General features: G+C 42.1%; 1 protein-coding gene across 5 annotated transcripts in view; it reads right to left on the bottom strand.

The window, feature by feature from the left end:
- Window positions 1-15,819, bottom strand: part of LOC1277377 (protein amalgam) — a 65,916-nt gene extending 50,097 nt beyond the window's left edge. The window contains exons 1-2 of one of the 5 annotated variants that reach the window (XM_061643410.1): window positions 15,748-15,819; window positions 14,938-15,443 (exon numbers count right to left, since the gene is read on the bottom strand). The gene's annotated coding sequence lies outside the window, so the exon portion shown is untranslated. The other 4 variants (XM_061643519.1, XM_061643472.1, XM_061643603.1 and 1 more) reach the window with 4 other exon arrangements.
- Window positions 15,820-18,853: the final 3,034 nt, after the last annotated feature.

Below are 18,853 nucleotides of genomic sequence, written 5' to 3'. Positions count from 1 at the left end.
GCTCGTCCGTGTTTTGGTTTCACAGGCACAATGGTTTACAGCTGAACATGGCCAGGAGTGTTGATAGCGTTTTTCGAATAAGGGTACAATTACGCTACCATTCGGACATGAAGTTAACCAAGGAAAATATCTGATAAATATGTTGTTTACCTTTTATGAGGAATGATCTCTGTTTGTACTGATTGCATTTTTTTGCGAGAAAGCAATGAGTATCAAATTTTACCATTTGTGAGGTAAATTAATTTTTGAAAGAGTTTTAAGCACTGATACACGTTTGTGCTGCACAATTTCACGAATAAAAGATTAACCTTATGACAAAATGTGTGCATTACCGTGTCTTCGAATCATATAAGAGAATAGTTCAATCACACAAGGGAATGTTGCAAGCAAGCTGTGGAAGTTTGCAATCATATAGGGGAGTGTTACAATCGAGTAGGGGAATTTCGCAAGCAAACTGCGGAGTTGTCATCAGATTATGAGTACCGCTGTAAATACCCCAACAGATTTTTGTTAATTTTACTAATTTAACATGTTTAATAATGGCTCCGTAGCAGGATTTATTTAGTTTATGATGTGTACAGCTCAATGCCTCACGAAAACAACTCCAAATGATGTTTTTTAGAAAACATCATTGGTATCAATTCTAAGCTTTTTACCCCGGCACTTACAATCTGATGATAGCACCATAGTATGCTTGCGAAATTCCCCTAGTGCAGGGGTCTCAAACTACGGCCCGCGGGCCATTAATGAGGCCCGCGATGACTGGGTAAAGGATAAATTAAATTGATTTTTTTTCTTACTAATTAATGAAAAATTATATTTTTGCTTCTGAAAGACAAAAATCAAGATTCAATAAAAGAAAGCTGCAGAAATTTTATATATTTTGTTAGTATTTTCTTATTAAAACGAGATTTTAACTTCCACTAATTCTAAAGGTAGCATCAAAATGGCCCTCAACAACGTTGATTGTGACGCAATGCGGCCCGCGAACTGAAAAGTTTGAAGACCTCTGCACAAGTCGATTGCAACACTCCCCTATATGATTGCAAACTTCCACATCTTGTATGCAACATTCCTCTACCGATTTGCAACATTCTCCTAAGTGATTGAACTATTCCCTTATATGATTCGAAACTCTGTAAGCCAAATGAAAACAGTAATTGGAATAATAATCGATTATACAAAAACGCTTTCGAAAAATATTAGTTTAATGCCTAACGATATGCAAAATGAATGAAAAAATTTAACGCCTTCACTTTGTATCAGCTATTTAAACCAACTTTAAACTATTTCTTTGTTTTATTTGGCCAAAAGATGTACGAACATTTTGCAAATATATCTCTACAGTTGATGTTGCCTTTTCCTTCCTAACCGGATCAGCATTGCGTCATTGGGCCTGATAAGCGGACAATTGCTTCTGCCCTTTGCACCGTAACGCCGATGCAAGTGCAACGCTGGAAGTAAATCAATAATCACCCGCGTATCCAAAAGGGATCTGCCGCATTCATTCAAACACACGACACACACACACACACACACACACATGCATATAACTACGGCACCGTGGGTGAACCATCCGGATGTGAGTGAAATGAGCAGAACCGAATTTAATTAAGTGTATCCAAGAGCAGCCCTGAGCGTACGTTGTCACCGGTGGTTTCCGGCCGTTCAATAACCAGGCCGGGCTGTTGATGGATCGATTTACGTCCTGCTGCCCCTGTACGATCGCCGGATCACAGGAAAAGAGGGTGAATTAGCAAAAGCTGGCGCAAGACGACATCGCGGAAATGAGTTTTCCCGAACCGGGCCCAGCACTATCCGGCAAGTATTCACATGTCCGGGATGAAGCGGTTTTTTTTGTTCGTAATGTACATCACGTCCAGGACGGTCCAAATGGGTGTACGATGTGTATGTGTGTGTTTGTGTAGATTGAGAAGTGTACAAAAATTATTAATTATCGTTCAAGTGGTGTGGCGTATCGGAGTTGAAGCAACACAGACCGCTGGTTTCCCTATTTTTTCGTCGCTTTTGTTCTTTTTCTTGGCAATGCGGGACATCCAAAGCAGCTTCCCTCTAGGGTGCAACTTTTCTCACCCAGCGCTTTGCACCGAAATCGGAAATCGAATTAAATTGGTCGCCTGGTGTGGCCAAAATCTTTGGTCGGATGATTGGATTTCGCAATCCGGCAAAGCGAGTGATTGATAGCTTCAATTAACTTAACCAACTGCAGAATCAGTTTGCAAATTACGTCAATTCTGATAGTGGAGCGATTTAGCGTCGTTTCTGGGTGCAAAATATTGTTTCGCAAAGCGCTTTTAGTGCCGAGACGGAAGATGGATTAATTGTGTTTCAACAACGCTGGTGGTCTGGGTGCTTTGTCTGTCGTAATCGAATAATTGAGCTGAACGATTTGACAATTAGCGTTGCTCTGAGGACTGTCAGTAACTTTTGGATGAAAAAAAAATGCAATTCGAATAAAAAATCTCAGCACCAAATTGCTTTATGACACCGGCCAAGTGCATAACACAGAGTACTGAGCGCCTTGCAAAGTTTTCCAAGTCACTGTCGAATGTAAATATTGATTTCACCGCATGCAATAAGTTATTCCACATAATTTCGATGTTTCATTTCCATAATAATTATTTTTTAATTTCTGCAGCAATGAAATGAAAATCATTTCAACACTTCAGGGGTCTATTGTCATATTTTTTTTTACCTGGAGGGAAATGTTACATGCATTTTTTTACAAAAGCATACCAATTTAAAAAGAGTTAAGGTTTTGCTTTAGGTGGATGTGCCGTGTAAAGCGAACACCTGATTATTAATTGCGTTGCAGGGTTTTCCAAGTCGTTTTCAAATGTGCATATGTTTTTCACGTCTCCAAGATGTTTTTCAACAACTGTCAAATGGTTTATTTGCTTCATATTGAAAATTCACTTTATACATTCAACACATCACAAAGAACTGTCAGACTCAATTCAGCTTGAGAGTGTTGATGAAAATTAATTATCAGATTGATGTGGATTCGCATCTTGCACGCGGTGAATAACGATGTTTACATTCGAAACTGACTTGGAAAATCCTGTATTTTAAGCTGAAAATACTTTTTTCATCAAATATTTGTGCGCGTGATTTGGAAACTTACTTACTTACTTATCCGGCGCTACAACCGCTTTGCGGTCTTGGCCTGCCTCAGGAGTGTCCGAAACCGCTCACGGTCTCGCGCCTTCGTCTGCCAGTCCGTTATCCCGGCCTTAATGGCGGACGCCTCCACGCCATCTTGCCACCTCAATTTGGGCCTACCACGCCTCCTCTGTCCTTGTGGACGGCCTAAAAAGACTTTACGGGCTGGGTCGTCCGTTTCCATGCGTACAACATGGCCAGCCCACCGGAGCCTGGCGAGCTTAATACGCTGTACGACAGTGAGGTCGCCGTACATCTCGTATAGCTCGTCATTATAGCGGCTCCTCCATTGTCCTTCCACACATACGGGGCCAAGTATCCTTCTGAGCATCTTCCTCTCGAACGCGGCTAAGAGGGCTTCGTCAGATTTGGACAGTGTCCATGTCTCAGAGGCGTATGTGAGTACTGGTACTATATAGGTACTATATAGTCCCAGCTTCGTCCGTCGCGACAGGTTCTTTGAGGTGAACTGCTTTTTCAGGCTGTAGAATGACCGGTTGGCAGCCAGCATCCTTGCGCGCAACTCAACTTCCATACTGTTGTCGTTGCTGACCTTTGACCCAAGATAGGTGAATTCTGGGACGACTTCAAAAGTGCGTTCACCTATCTGTACATCACGCCTACGTAGATTTGGATTATTTATTGGTAGGTCCGCTGATGTTGCCACCATCAGTTTGGTCTTTGCCTCGTTTATCTGCAATCTGAGGTTCTCTGCCGCCTGCTCAATCCCTTGGTAGGCTTCTGCTACATAGGAGAGCCGCAGACCAATGATGTCTATATCATCAGCGTATGCCAGGAGCTGGGTTGACTTATAGAAGATGGTTCCCGTAGTCTCCACCCTCGAGTCGCGGATGGCCCTCTCTAGCGCCAAGTTGAATAGGAGACAGGCAAGCCCGTCCCCCTGGCGCAGACCCTTGGTGGTAGCAAAAGGTCCTGAGAGTTTTCCATCCACCCTCACCTGGCATGTGACGTTGGTCATAGTCATTCTAACTAGCCTTATCAGTTTGGCCGGGATTCCAAATGAGCTCATAGCGTCGTACAGTTTTACCCTGGCTATGCTATCGTATGCGGCTTTGAAGTCTATGAAGAGATGGTATGTGTCGTTTTTGTATTCAGCCATCTTCTCCAAGATCTGCCGCATGGTGAAGATCTGATCAGTGGTTGATTTTCCGTTTCGGAATCCTCTTTGATAGTTTCCTACTATCTCTTCGACGTGCGGGACAAGGCGATCCTGAAGGATCAGGGAGAATATTTTATAGGCGGTATTCAACACCGTAATACCCCTGTAGTTGTTGCAGTCCAACCTATCTCCCTTCTTGTATATGGGGTAGATGATGCCGAGATTCCAATCACAAGGCATCGATTCGCTATCCCACACCTCAGTAACAATTTGATGAATCTCGTTTTCTAGTCGTGCACCTCCATTCTTGACCAGTTCGGCTGCAATTCCGTCGGTTCCGGGTGCCTTGTTATTTTTCAGCCGACGGATAGCCTTTCGTGTTTCATCTATGCTAGGTGGCAGTAGCATGACATTATCTGCTAGTGGCGCTTCTAGCTGTTCGCTAAACTGGTCATTGAGTAATTCATCAAAGTACTGAGCCCACCGCGAGAGGACCTCTGGCTGGTTACTGACCAGATCTCCATCCTTGTTGCGACAGCAGGTTACCTTAGGTACAACGTTGTTTCGGTGACCTGCTATCGCTTGGTAAAACTTTCGTGTCGGTCCGTACGCCTCTCTGGTTTGCTCGAGTTCCCGCATGTTTTGCTCTTCCAAAGCATGCTTCTTGGAGCGGTGAACTCGTTTCTCTTCGCGTCTAAGCCGTGAATATTCCTCTGCGCATGCCCGCGTTCTATGCCGTTGCTGCATTGCTCGGTATGCAGTATTCTTACGTTCGGTCACTTGTCTGCATTCATCGTCGAACCAGCCAGATTTGGTGTTGCCACGACGTGGTGGGAGTATATTTCTTGCACAGTTTATTATTTTTGTTTTTAGAGCGTTCCACCTCTCGCTCGTAGTTTCGTATCTGTCTTCTGGTAGTAGAGACTCTTCTAAAGCGGTTTTGAATTCCTGTTGGACAGCAATGTCCCTTAGAGAGTCCGTGTTGAGCCAAGCCTGCGTGTTTTCTCCGCCCCCATTGGCGCGGGGGCGGGCGATTCTACAACGTATCACTAAGCCAACCAAGTAGTGATCGGAATCGATATTGGCTCCTCGATATGTTCTGACATTTAACAGACTCGACTGTCGTCGGCGGCTTATTAACACGTGGTCGATCTGGTTGAAGGATTCTCCACCCGGGTGCGCCCACGTAATCTTGTGGATTTTTTTGCGCGCAAATTTGGTACTTCCTACAACCAGATTGTTCGCTGCGGCGAACTGGACCAATCTACTACCATTATCATTACTGTGCTCATGCAGACTGTGACAGCCAGTGTATTGGCGGTACATTGGCTCCCTACCGACTTTTGCGTTGAAGTCCCCCAGGATGATTATGAGGTCATGCCTGGGGCACGCATCTACAATTCTAGCGAGGCGGCCGTAAAAAAGGTCCTTCTCCTCTTCCTCTTTGTCTTCGGTAGGGGCGTGAACGTTTATGAGGCTTATATTAAAGAATTTGCCTCGCATGCGCAGGGTGCATAGCCTATCACTACGAGGTCCATGCTCAGTGTGGCTAGGGCATCATCAAGTTTTTTCAAGGCTCCGGCTTCGCTTAGAGTGCGTACGTTCCATGAGCCCATTTTCAGAGTAGTCCTGGGGCATTGCGTAGGGTCGGTATCGTTGGTTCCGTTTCGATGATTCCTGGTGCTTTCCGTAGTCGTTGATTCATGGGACTGGGTGACTGGCCCCGCGCCCACGTGACCGTTTTGTTTAGCGTCGGGTTGCCCCCCCGACGTTCAGGCACCCAGTTTCCCGGATTTGGAAACTACTTTTTAATTTATTACGCACTCAAATGGTTGCAGTGATGCAAAAAAGCAAAAAAAAGCTTGTAATATTACTTTTGAAAATTTTGTACAAATCTTGATGAGATGCGGCTTTAACTCGCTTCGCTCCTCAGCTCTATTCCTCTTTACGTTCCTTCTCGTAGTCTCCGCGACAGACCTCCCATTTTTATCCCCTCTGTTGTTCCCTTGTCCAGAAATGTTCACTTGTCCAGTTTTCGCTCTCGTCTTTCTGAGTCCTTTTCTATATCATTCTTTTCTATATAATTTCTCATCCTTAACATTTCCTTCTTCCTTAGTTTGTAAGATATGTTATTGGGAAACCCTAGGTGGCTGACAATATGAACTAAATAAGAATAAAAATAATAGCTCGCTTGTGAAAAAAACGATGACAATAGACAGTCGAAGTATTGAAAATTATGCTAAAGAAACTAACAATTATTATAATTTTAAATTATTTTATTAAGGAAATGAAATACCAAATTGTTGTAGATTAAGATTTTTCACGCTGTGAATAAAAAATTTACATTCGAAACTGACTGACAGGGGAAAAACCCTGTAATGCTCTCACCAAACACCAGGCATCACCACGATCTTACAAAGTACCAGGCGTCTCCATGATCTTGACTGCCAATCTTAAAGCGCCATCGTTTGGTTTGAGAGCTACCTTGCGTCTCCATAATGTGTCCAACAATGCCAAAGAAGGTGTTTTCGGACAAGCTCACTACAAACAATTTGTATAGCTTCACGCTTTCGACAGTAAACACGATCGAGACGTGGAATTCATTTCCTGATGCGTTTGCCGTTCGCAAACATTCCGCTCCGCCCCAGAACAATGGCTATTTGCACTTGACAGTGACTGCCCGCTCTATTTAATTCACGCAACAGTGATCCCCTGCCTACCGTCAACCAATCATTTTGTGCGAGACATTCCATCATCATCCTGTTTAATTACACTTCAAGGGTGATTTCTTAGTGAATGCATGTAAACGTGCTTGCCTTGCCGGTCCCGGCCCTTGCACGCACGGTGGCACAAAACTAACTTGTGTTCACTACCCACCTGGTTTACCGTTGGACGTTGTTTTTATGTGGGTGAGAGTTTGTGTATATGTATTTGAATTCGAACGGTGTGAAAGAGCGGAAACAGCTGATAACGCTGTAATTAGCTGCAGCGCTGGCAAACACTTGGATTCAGCATGATGACCGGAACGGTTGCTGACTTTACCGTTCATTGCACGTACGCGAGCCAGAAATCCCCTTTCTAGCAGCATACAGCACAGTTTCTTGCAAGAGAGACGTAGCAAACTAAATCGTGTTGTTACGGGTAAATTTGCTGCCGTACGATTTTACCGCGCGGCGAAGGCAATCAATTTGCGTGCATGAAATAATTTGTACTTGTAATTTATTGTACACTTGATTGAGTTTTTTGTTTGTTGTATTGTGTTTTCTCTACCCAAATGAAGGGTTTTCGTTCGCTCACGGGCTAGAATCGGCCTTTCGAACGTAGTGCAATTGAATTTCTTGGTCCCCTGGTACCGGGATGACTCGACGCGTTTTGCCACGAAACATCCAACAGCAAATGTCCCAACGACACAAACACACACACACGCACACACAAACACTCAACCCCACAGTAACGCAGACGGCACAGGGTAAATAACGGCGCTGGCAGTCAAGCTGACTGGGTGGTTTTGTAAATAAGCTTGTTTCTCGGTTTGATGTTCAATGCTGTTACGCTGGCGCGCTGGTATGCTCTAGGGGACACACCGATTCCACGACGGACAATAGCGTTTGGTTTCGGCGGGGGGGAAAGCTCTCGATTAGTTCGTGCTAGCCCGGCATTGACAACGGGTTGCACAAACACTCGCACTTACCTATTGGTATTGTTTATCGATTCTATGCTGGGGGCCGGTGTGGTCGAATGCTTGCAGAAGCGGGAAGGGAAATCGAAACCTTTCTCCTCCAGACACGTTATGCGGGATTGAGACGTCCAACGACGATGGCGGTGGTACGAGAAATCATCAAAACGCGTACAGTACGACGACTGCCGTCAAGGACTGGAAGGATGAACGTGATGGTGCAAGGTAAACTTCATTAAGATTGGTTCGTAGTCTACGCTTTCTTGTTGGTACCGCTAATCCTTGCAAACTGTATTTTGCAATGTTTTAGCACATTTCGAGAAAAATAATAATACAGGATAAAAATACACCTTTTGTTACATCCCATTTAACCAGAATCCAGCTGGTGTCCACAGATCCACAGTAACTGGACTTAGATTTCAAGGAAGTTGATAACAGGCGTAAAAATACAAGCAAATAATTCTGATGCCATTTGATCGCGAATAATTGATGGCCGATTTTGTAAGAAAGAATTTTTATTGTTAATTATTATTAACGGTCGATTCGCTGGCACAGTGTTATTTCCTGTACTTCCCGAAAGAGGGCAACACAGACAGTGTTTAATGTGGTCAACGTCTACCATTCATCGGGTTGAGCATTCCCGAAGGATCCTGATCTAGGCTAAGCGAAAGATGCAAGGTCACTCTTTCGTCAAAGAAAAAATAAATAATAAGACAGCTTGAAAAACGCTTGTTTTTACTTAAATAATAATTAGCAACTGGCGAAAGAAAGAGCTCTGTTGCAGTGTGCAACACTTATTATTTCAGTGAGAAAACCCCACAAGTTTCATCAGTGTTTTTTGTTTTTTTTTTTTGCAATTTGCTATTGTTATTATTTGAATCAAATCAAATTTTTTCACGTAATTAATAAATTCTCGCAATCGTGGTATCACAACTTCGCGTTGAAAATTGCTAAAGAATCAAAAGTATATTTTATTTTTGCATACATAACATCGAATATCGATTTTGAGCATTCAAGAGAAATGTCCGAGAGTCGGGGTTTCTCCATGATCTTCCAGAAGTTCAGGAGACCTATCGTTTTAATTTGTCACCAAAAACCAAGTGGAACATTGATCGAGAAACATTATTTGATCTTGAGATGACATTTTAAATTGCACGTAATGAAATATTGTATTATTTTTTCTTCTTCTTCTTCTTTCATTTGGCGTAACGTACTACGTGGGCATGCCGGCTTATGCAGGCTCGCGAGACATCTTGTAGTATGTTGTGAAATAGTGCAAGATGTACCATGGAACCACCCCAATGTTGCGTTTTAAAACAAAGATGTGTTTAAAAAAATAAATATATTATCATTGGAATGTGATAATTTCGTTATAAGGTATTAGATTTGTTAAACATCCACTAGAAAATTGCTAACCATTGGATTACTTTTAGCATATTTCAAAATGATCTGCTACAGTTTGAGAGGCAATATAACGCTCATTATAATTTCGACTGCTAATCTCAAATGTTTTCCCTATGGATGTTCCCTATATCAATAATATAAATTTTCAAATCACAATTTAATAATTTCGTGAAAATCATTTCTTCAATCTAAAGTGTACATTTCGATCAATTATGACAAGACACACTTTTGGAATATTGGTATGGTTCAAACTGCATAGTTGTGTTTTAAATGTGTTTTTAGTGTTTTAAAAAATATTGTGTTTTAAAACGGGACAAAACAACTAAACACAAAATGAAAACAAGCGAACATGATGAAACTTAAAGGATTAAAACATCTTTGGTTGTTGGCTAAAGTCTTTAGCTTTATGGCTATTCCGAAAAAGATTGCTTCACTTTTACAGGCAATAAAAAGTTTTTTTTTCAGGAAAATATACGTAAAAGATTTGGATCATAAATGATGATTTGGAAGTTGGATCGTAACAAACATGTTTTTAAAATAAATTAATGAACCAAAGCAACGCGCATCCGTGAGAACGGAAAACAAATAAACAATTAAATAAAAAGCATCACTAAAGCATCAACATTAGTAAATTATGCAATTTGGCCATGGAAAAGAAACCAATAAAAAAGGACAGCATATTTATGTTCAGAGGCTTTCAAAAGAAAGTATATTTCTGATTTGAGAAATAATATGACGAAACGCAAATAAATTCATCCTATTTTTTCTATACAATAAAAATGATTAAAATTTGAGGTATTATGCAGGTTTAAATAAAGCTAAAGCTGTTTATGTTACAAACACCAGTAAAAATAAAAATGGCTTAAATGCACCCATCACACCTTGGATGGCACCAACACCCGCGCAACAGATGGTCCTTTTACGAAACAGAGCGAAGCTTCCTTCCCCGCCCCGTTCGGGTAGAGAAGCGTGCGAGACAGCGGGAAGTGAGAAATTATTCATAAGTGACAAACCTCGGGCCATTCCTTCTAAACCCACCAACCCACCCACCAGGCTCGGGGACACGCTTTCATTAAACCGACACGACGTACCGACGACGACGACGACACCCGGACGGCCCCGGAAGGTCCGGAACTCGATAAACTAATTATGAAGCATTTAACGAGTATTGCCGCTCCCACTCATCTCGTCCCGCTCGTGGGCGGAGATTGCCCCCGAACTAGCTCTCCCGCAGGAGCAGCGTGCGTGCGTGCCGTCGGTTAGAGAAATCAACAACAAACGCTCGGTCGCACCCGGCTGAGCTAAAGCCCAGCTTGCGCCCAGCTTGAGGTTAGCATAATGATCGCGCGGCAGTGATTTCCGGTCTTACCTGGGGTTTACCAACGTTGTCGTTGTGTGTATGTGTGTATGCGAGAGAGAGAGAGAGAGAGAGAGAGAGAGAGAGAGAGAGAAAGAGAAAAAAGACAGCTCTAGCCGAATGGAGGCGACGATGACGATGGTGACCGTTTTCAATTATCACAAAATCAAATACGCCTATGAATCATAAAGGTGCTTGGGGTTTGTGGGTGTGGGTTGTGTTTACTCCTCCTCTACGTACTTTGCTCTACCTTCCACTGCTTCCATTCATTGCAAAACGTTCCCATCCCACCACTGGCTGCATGCTGCAGAGTGGGAGAGGAAGGTAAAGCGATTATAATGGCGACAAGCGGATCGCTCGCACACCCTCGTCTCCAACGTGCGAGTATTTTCAGGCCACACTCGCTACCCCACAGTACGTGAGAATTCTCTAAAAGGCGCCACCATTCGGCACTGTTTGTTTTCTTTCACGAGCTGTCAGCTCAACACACCCTAATATTCCCCACACGCCCGTTTAGTGTTCGCTCGTGGAGTTCCTCTATCGAGAAGGTTGATCGATTTGGAGTACCTGCGTGTGAGGGTGTGTGTGTGTGCGTGTGTGTGCCCTAGACTGGTTTGCATCTCTCGCCCGGGAGATGAGTGGTGCAGCTGGTGGCAAAAGGTGTATTTTGATGTTTGATTTGCACTGATTTATAGCGCTTTGATTATCGCCATGTCTAGCGGTTTCCGGTGCATCGACATTCACCCGCAGCCTGCCCATAGTGAACCCATTTGCCCCACCCAAACAGTTTCTGTGTGTGTATGTGCGTTGGTTATAGAGAAAGGGGAGGGGGGGTTTTATATTCAACGCGAGCCTGCTTGCCTCGCTTTTCACAGGCGCTGCCATCGAACACCGAAAACCGATTCGAACACAAACCGGGTTGTTCACGGTTGTTGCTCGATGTCCTTTTCGATCTTGCAATGTTTTGAGCTGGTTGGTGATTGGGAAAGGCATACAGCAGCGGGACGAAAATTGCAGTAAAGTGCCATGCAGTGCCATCCAACGCAGAAAGGGATTTCTAGTGCTCGGGCGAGCGAGCGCGTTTTGTGCCGTGCGTGTTTTGGGCGCACGGCGGGATTTAACTAGCACGCTGCCGAGACTGAAACATCGATGCTACCCCCTCCCCACCTCCGACCCTTCCTTTCCACCATAATCCATCCGCCCACGAAAAGGGTTGTTGTTTATCGAGCTGTATCAAATAATTTTGTGGTCGACAAGCACTGCCAGGGTTTTGCAAATCGTTTGATCCCTTTTCGCGATCTCGTACGTTCGCGGTGGAACGTTTGGTAGACGACCTTCGTCCGCTACCCGGACCGTCCCCACCGACCGTGGTGATGGTATGGGATTTTGGGATTCAATTAGCAATACGCACTTTCACACACACACACACACACACATACACATACATACACGCATCAAACCGAAGTGGACACCGCATTCGATACGGACAGTTTACTGGAGCGCGCGTTCGCTTAAAGGCTTTGCTCGATGTTTGACGGTGAGCTTGAACGGTCCCGCCTCAACTCCGCTGGCGTTTTAGGGCAGGTTTCTGTTTGTTCATTAGAAGTTTGCGCCCAGTGCCCATCCAGGCTAGCGGCGATGGCTCTAAGAAGCTTGCGACTAATTGTAGGCAGTATAGACGATTGCCACGGCGAGGCAAGGATTAGTAAAGTGTTTTCAATCATGCGCTTTTGTTTGCTGGGTTTAGGCGTTAAGCCAATGATTGTTGTGGCTTTAGGGGAGTATTAATTATAGCTATGGTTTGTGCGACCATTTTCCCAACGAGGGCTTGAGAAGATGGAATGTTTAACTTAAGGGAATGGAGTGCTTAAAGCAATGCAAACAATGTTTCTCTAGGCTTTGTAAAGCGTTATCGAATGGATTACGTTAATTGATTTAGCATGCCTTATTATTATTTAAAAAAAAAATTATTATTATTATTATTATTAATATAATAATAATAATTATTATTATTATTATTATTATTATGACAGGGTTTTCGATGATACTATTTACAGCGAGTTGTTGGTTTGTTCGTCCATATAATTGACTCTGTCAGCGAGATATTACATTGTTCTGAAGTAAGAGTAGAGATATTCGGCAATACTGCTGAACTTCCTCTTTCTTACCCCTTGGACTGCAGTTTGGATCATTCTCATCAGTAGGCAAACAAATGCTTTTCGAAAAAAATATGTTAGTTTAAATTTTTTTATTAAAATGCTTGGAAAATTATTATTTGTCACTTTTAGGGCATTTAGGAATGCAAAACTATATTACTTGCTTTTTTGCAGGGTATAGACAAAACAAATGACAGCTCAACAGTATAGCCGAATATGTTTGGCTTTTGAATAATTCAAAATATGATATAGTAAATATACATTATATTGTATAATATCTCGTGGAAAGATTCAATTATGTTGCTTATTAACATGTTGATAAAATCATCGAAAATCCTGTATTAGCATACGATTCAATCCTTGATACATAAATTAAAGCATTAACACGATCTTGATTGAAGACCACTGCCAGGCGGCCCACTGGAGCAGAATTCTTGAGGCGCAAAGATAATTTTAAAATAGGCTAGAATGTGTAAAGCGCCTATAGCTAACTAAATAAAGACATAATCAGCGATACCGGTGAACTCGTTCGACGAGAAACATTCGTCGCCTATGAGTGGACAGGGTTGTACCAATAGGTTGACCAGTACAAAATCTATACGTTTTTCTAATTTTTGATCTAGAGGGCTATGAAATGACGTTTGTTAACCAAATTAAAGTCTTCTGACGCAAACATATTTTTGGTGAGAGAACATATATGTATTATTACAATAATGTTTAACATTGCTGCCTACACTCTTTAGTACCGAAGGCATAGCGAAATCTTTTTTACTATTTTGACAAACAAATACAACACTTCATTTTTGGCAATAATTTCGACCGATTGAACCATGCTTTTATGGCTTCCTGTCAAAACAATAACTGACTCTCAATCCTTGGGTGGCAAGATAAGTTTTGCGTTTAGTTATAAAGAACTAAACTATTAAAAAATATTAAGTTGCCGAGTAGGTAGGATGGTAGGAACTCAATGATGGTTCTATAAAAGTTAGAAAGTTTCAAATGCAAAAAGATGCCAAATTAAACGTTAGTCTTATAAAGCTTTGTTGAACACTCAAGGGTGTAAGATGCTTTTTTGCTGATATTCATCCATCAACTAATGCCAAATACCAAACGGGGTACAATCAGAGCACATGGTAGAGAAGGTAGAAAAATTGTATTGCTCAGCTTGTGGGGATTTACATGTCTGTTAAAGTTGTATTAAATTAACGACACCTTGATAGTAATGCTACTGTAGGGCAGTTTTTTTTATGCAAAGTTGTTTATTATAAATTTTCTTTGGAATAGTATTCAATGGAATGTTGTAGGATACAAAACATTTCGTTACTTTTTGTATCATTTCCAGCTCGTAGCAAAACCAACCATTTGACCGATGCTTACAGACAGATTTGCTCTTCGAAAAAGCAGTTTAAATATGCAGTTTGGTAAAAGAAACACTTACTGCCCGTCTCTCAAGTACAGTGCAGCGATCATCTCGTGCCGTACCCCATCACGCCAAGCTTTTCTTCCATCGCGTATTCGCCCTGGCGTATTTTTAGTGTGCTCTCAGCGACTCTTGCGACCGAGTGTTTGATTGAAGAGCAGAGTGTGGTTGATCGTGTCTGTACGGGACGAGGGGCTGCTTTGCGATGGGTGATGACTTGGGCACGCAAGGTTTTGTTTAAATTTGTTCTCTCATTGCACTTATCCGTTTAGTAAGTTCCGATCGTGCGTTAAAATTAATTTACGTAACTAGGTACACTGCATTCAGAACGAAATTAAAATTAAATTACATTCTTCAATGTGCGTCTAGAAAAAAAAAACATCGCTAACTAGGTCGTTAAAAATTAAATCCCAAAGCACGCCCTTCGCACTTTTGCACTTCAGCAGAACAGACCAACTCAGTTCTCCCGTAGACGAAGGCCGATTATTAATGGGAGACGCGCGTTCAAGAGACTTCAATTGAAGAACGAAAAGAAACCAGCCCGACGACGCTGGGCTGTCCGGTGTGTGTTTTTCCACATCGTACCAGATCATATGCTGCTTGCTTTGCAGCGGAACTCACGTTTTGAATTATCTCGATCGTTGCGCGGCAAAAAAGCGGACTCTTTCGAACTGGCTAGGGAAGTTATCCTTTCCTTGAAGATAATTATCCTTGCAATCCACTACTGCTAACCACACGTTCACAGACGCACAAAGCACTACAACTGATTTAACACGATCTACAATCAGCTATAAGCTTAAATTTTGCAGCTTTGTTCCACTATCCGACACGGATGAATGATTTTATAATTAATTTATTGCTGTTGTTGAGAAACTGCTTGCACACTCAGAACACTTTTCTACAGAGCACTGAACAATTGAACAGCTGCTGAAAATGTTTGCTATATAGTTAACAGCTATGCACGGTGTCTTTCCACCATTTTGATGATAGCAATTAAATTCCGGACCTCACTGACTCTGGCCGGAGTAGATGCATCAATATAACGACTGTATTTAATCGTCTAGTAGCTTTTTGAAATTGTGGAAATGATTCACTTTTTTGTGAAGATTTAGTTGAAAACTATGAATCTGTAAGTGGCAAAAAAAATCACATTTTACGACACTTTCTTTAGCAATTTGAGATTTTATTGCAAAACGACTATGATTTCTAGCACGTTGATCGCATGATCTGATAGAGTTTTTCGAGCAAATCTTTCACTTATATAGTAAAACACCTCAGCATCTGCTCGCTAATCTGATCGCATACGATCTTGTTCACGGTACTCGTATAAATATACAGAGCCAAACACTGTTTATCACGCCGTATCAACCGAGCGCACGTGAACGGACACGCGCTAAAGCACACCAGCGGAAGACACGAGCGTCAACAAACCTTTTTCGCACGACCGTTTGACAGTACAGCTGATGCGATACTGGAGCGCGCACGCACTGACATCTGCCAGCACAGGCACGGGACCGGAGCCGTTCGGCTCTGCATGTTTCGTTCTAGTGCGTGTGTCTGTGTGTGTGTGCTGCTCCTTGGAGGGCGGTCACGTTGTAATCGAAGCTTGCGATAGGCTTCGGGCGCTCTGGCTCCCCCGGCGGCGGGTAGGCAGCGTCCCCGACGCATCGGTGAATGCCGAAATGAACCGAACAGCATTCGGCAGTGAACCTTCGTGTCAGTTGAAATCGCTCCTTGCGTTTCACAGTGAGATTTTGGTGGATGGACATAATTGAAGAGAAATGTATCAAAATGCTTGTACGTATGCAGTATGATAAAAATTTGACTATAAATATCAAAGTGGGTATAGGGACTAGGTGGGCTTATAGGTTTGGCGGGAAGGCCATATTGGACGAACAAATGACAGGAGGGGATTCGATTGTGATGCGTAGTTTTTCACCCACACTACGACACATCAACCAAAACAGCCATTGGAATTCTCACGCATACATCAACAAATGATCGAATCCCCTCCTGTCATTTCGTTTTCATTTTTCTACAGCACGGCTGTCAAATTGTTCGGGATAGGCCCACCTGTATAATAAACCCACTTTGATAAATATAAACGCATGCTTCCAACTTTCTCTGTCCAGTTTAGTCCAGCCTACGTAAATTTTAACAATATTGTACCAACAGCCTACAAAATAATTGTTTCTCGATTATCCATTAAACAACATTTGGAAAACCAACAAGCCGTAAAGTAAACCAAACTCTGAAATGTATTCACGCTACTCATCCAATTTCAGACTTATTTATTGTATAAGGCTGCAGTACCTCATACGTTCAAGTTTCCAATATGCTAGTGTTGAATATTAGAAAATTACCAAAGACAAAGACTCTATTTATGTTGTTCGACGCATTTTCGCTTTAAACAACTACCTCTCTATGAAACGCGATACTAGCATTGGTGGGATTGATTGCTTGATACTTGATTATAAATTAATTTAAGTAAAATATTGTTGATACTTTGCTGCTTGTAAAGATCTGTAACTGTTATGAACTAGGTATTTTATAAGCGGCTTAACTTTATTTTAAAAAAAAACAATATTGTTTTAAAAAAAGGTAACTTACAATGCAATGCAAAAATATAAATTAAAGTTCACACGATCACAGCTATAACACACTTTCTCCAGCGAGAAAACCATGAGTTGTTATTGTTGTTTAATTTTTTTTATTAAGGAAGGACGGTATAATCTAAGAATTTCTAGAATACGTTCAAATGTAATGGATATATCCAGTTTAAGATTATTTTCTTAACAGTTTCTTCAATTAATCTTTTCTTTAAGCTCTTTTCATTCTCGAGCTTTATCATCTCATCCGTTTTTTAAATCATTCTTAACACTTTTCCCTTTAGTAGTTATCTTCATTCATTCATTAACATTTTACATCACTTTATGTCTTTTTGCAGCAATTTTATTAAAATACACGTATAAATAATAGGATAAGTAAATTTTAATTATTAAATTAACTTTATACTTATAGTTAATAATACTTATTATTAACAAGAACATCTTGAAATATTCTTCTTTCGCTTCCGTTGACATTTTAGCGCCTTCAAGTATGCAACCCGCTCATCGGATCGTTCATATTTGACCATGCTTCTGTTCGAAAAACTGCCCACAGTGCTCACCTTCGCAATATTCATGCCCATCAAACATTCATTTTCACTCAGCATGAACTGCGCTGGTTCATTCGTGCTCCTCTTTCACCAAACGTATTTCAATGGGCGTTCGGTTTCTCGGTATCGGTATTTCTGCGCATTCTTTGCCTCGGGAGAGGGGGACACAAAAACAACAACAACAAATTAAAAAAATAAAAATAAAACACTAGTTCATCAGCCAGCCGTCCAGTATGGTTGAAGCACGAACAGAAAGCTTCCTATCGCTGGGAACGATGTGAAAATGAACCAGCTAACGATCGTCATCTTCGAGTGAGGGAGGTCGAATGTCACGTTGCTCTTGAAATGTTTTTGTACTTTTTTTGTGCGCAAATTTTTTGTTGCTTATGTTATTTTTTGTTATTAGTATTTTCTGGGCCTTTTCTTGCTTTGTTTGAAATACATAAAAAGTTCTTTATTGTGGTTTTGAGTGCGTACTTGATTGGAAAGGGCATTATAGGCTCTCAAGCGATCGGCATCCGTCTCGAGTTAGCTTATGGGCGTGTGCGACATATTGAATACAGAGAAAAATTAGGTGTTGATCTGTTGTTTGTTCTTAATGCTACTCCTCACCACCGGGATTGTACTGTACCCGGCACAACTCAGACCAGTGTATACGTTACGAATAAACGAATTGAGCTCAATACCTTCCCAAAACCACGCTTAAACTCTACAACGCTCTACACCCACCAACACTGCAGCGCATGTTAACAGCGAGTTGATGACAACGGCAGTCCCCCATACAGCAGCACCCTCCGGTATCGTTGCCCGTTTTTATGACTTTAATCCAAGCAGCCCCTAGCTCCCACACGGTTCGCCCCAGATAATTCCTGTGCCTCGTGTGTCACGTAATTTGGGTTACTTTATATTGTTTTAAAGTGCGATTCACCTCCCGATCCACCCGCGTCATTGCTCCTCTTGTTCGGCCAAAATCCCTGCCAAATGCCTGCTGGCAACCCATTTCCGTGAGATAGCGCCCAGCAATCACGGAACGAGGAAGGGGAACAGTGAGGCAGCGAGTGGAGAAAAACTGGAACAAAAAAATAATTTTCACCGCCATTCCCCCACAATGAATGTATCCTGCCCTGGTGCTTTTCAAGGCCCCTGCTTGCTTTCCCTGCCAAGCTCGGTTGGCATTCTTGGCCGGGGCCTGGAATGTGAGATTTTCATCCGGAAAATTGAAAGGAGCAAGATGAGAGGAAGGATGCGCAACGGAAGATGCTTTTTTGTTTTGTTTTATTGAGTTGATGATTTTTTTACTTATACTCCTCTCCCTCTTTTGTTGGGTTCGCTTATCCACCGTCTCCCGAAAAAAACTGATGTTCGTACGTGTAGATGTAT

Source organism: Anopheles gambiae, chromosome X (genome assembly GCF_943734735.2).
Source record: "Anopheles gambiae chromosome X, idAnoGambNW_F1_1, whole genome shotgun sequence".
NCBI lineage: Eukaryota > Metazoa > Arthropoda > Insecta > Diptera > Culicidae > Anopheles > Anopheles gambiae.
This window is presented reverse-complemented; position numbering and strand designations above follow the sequence as displayed.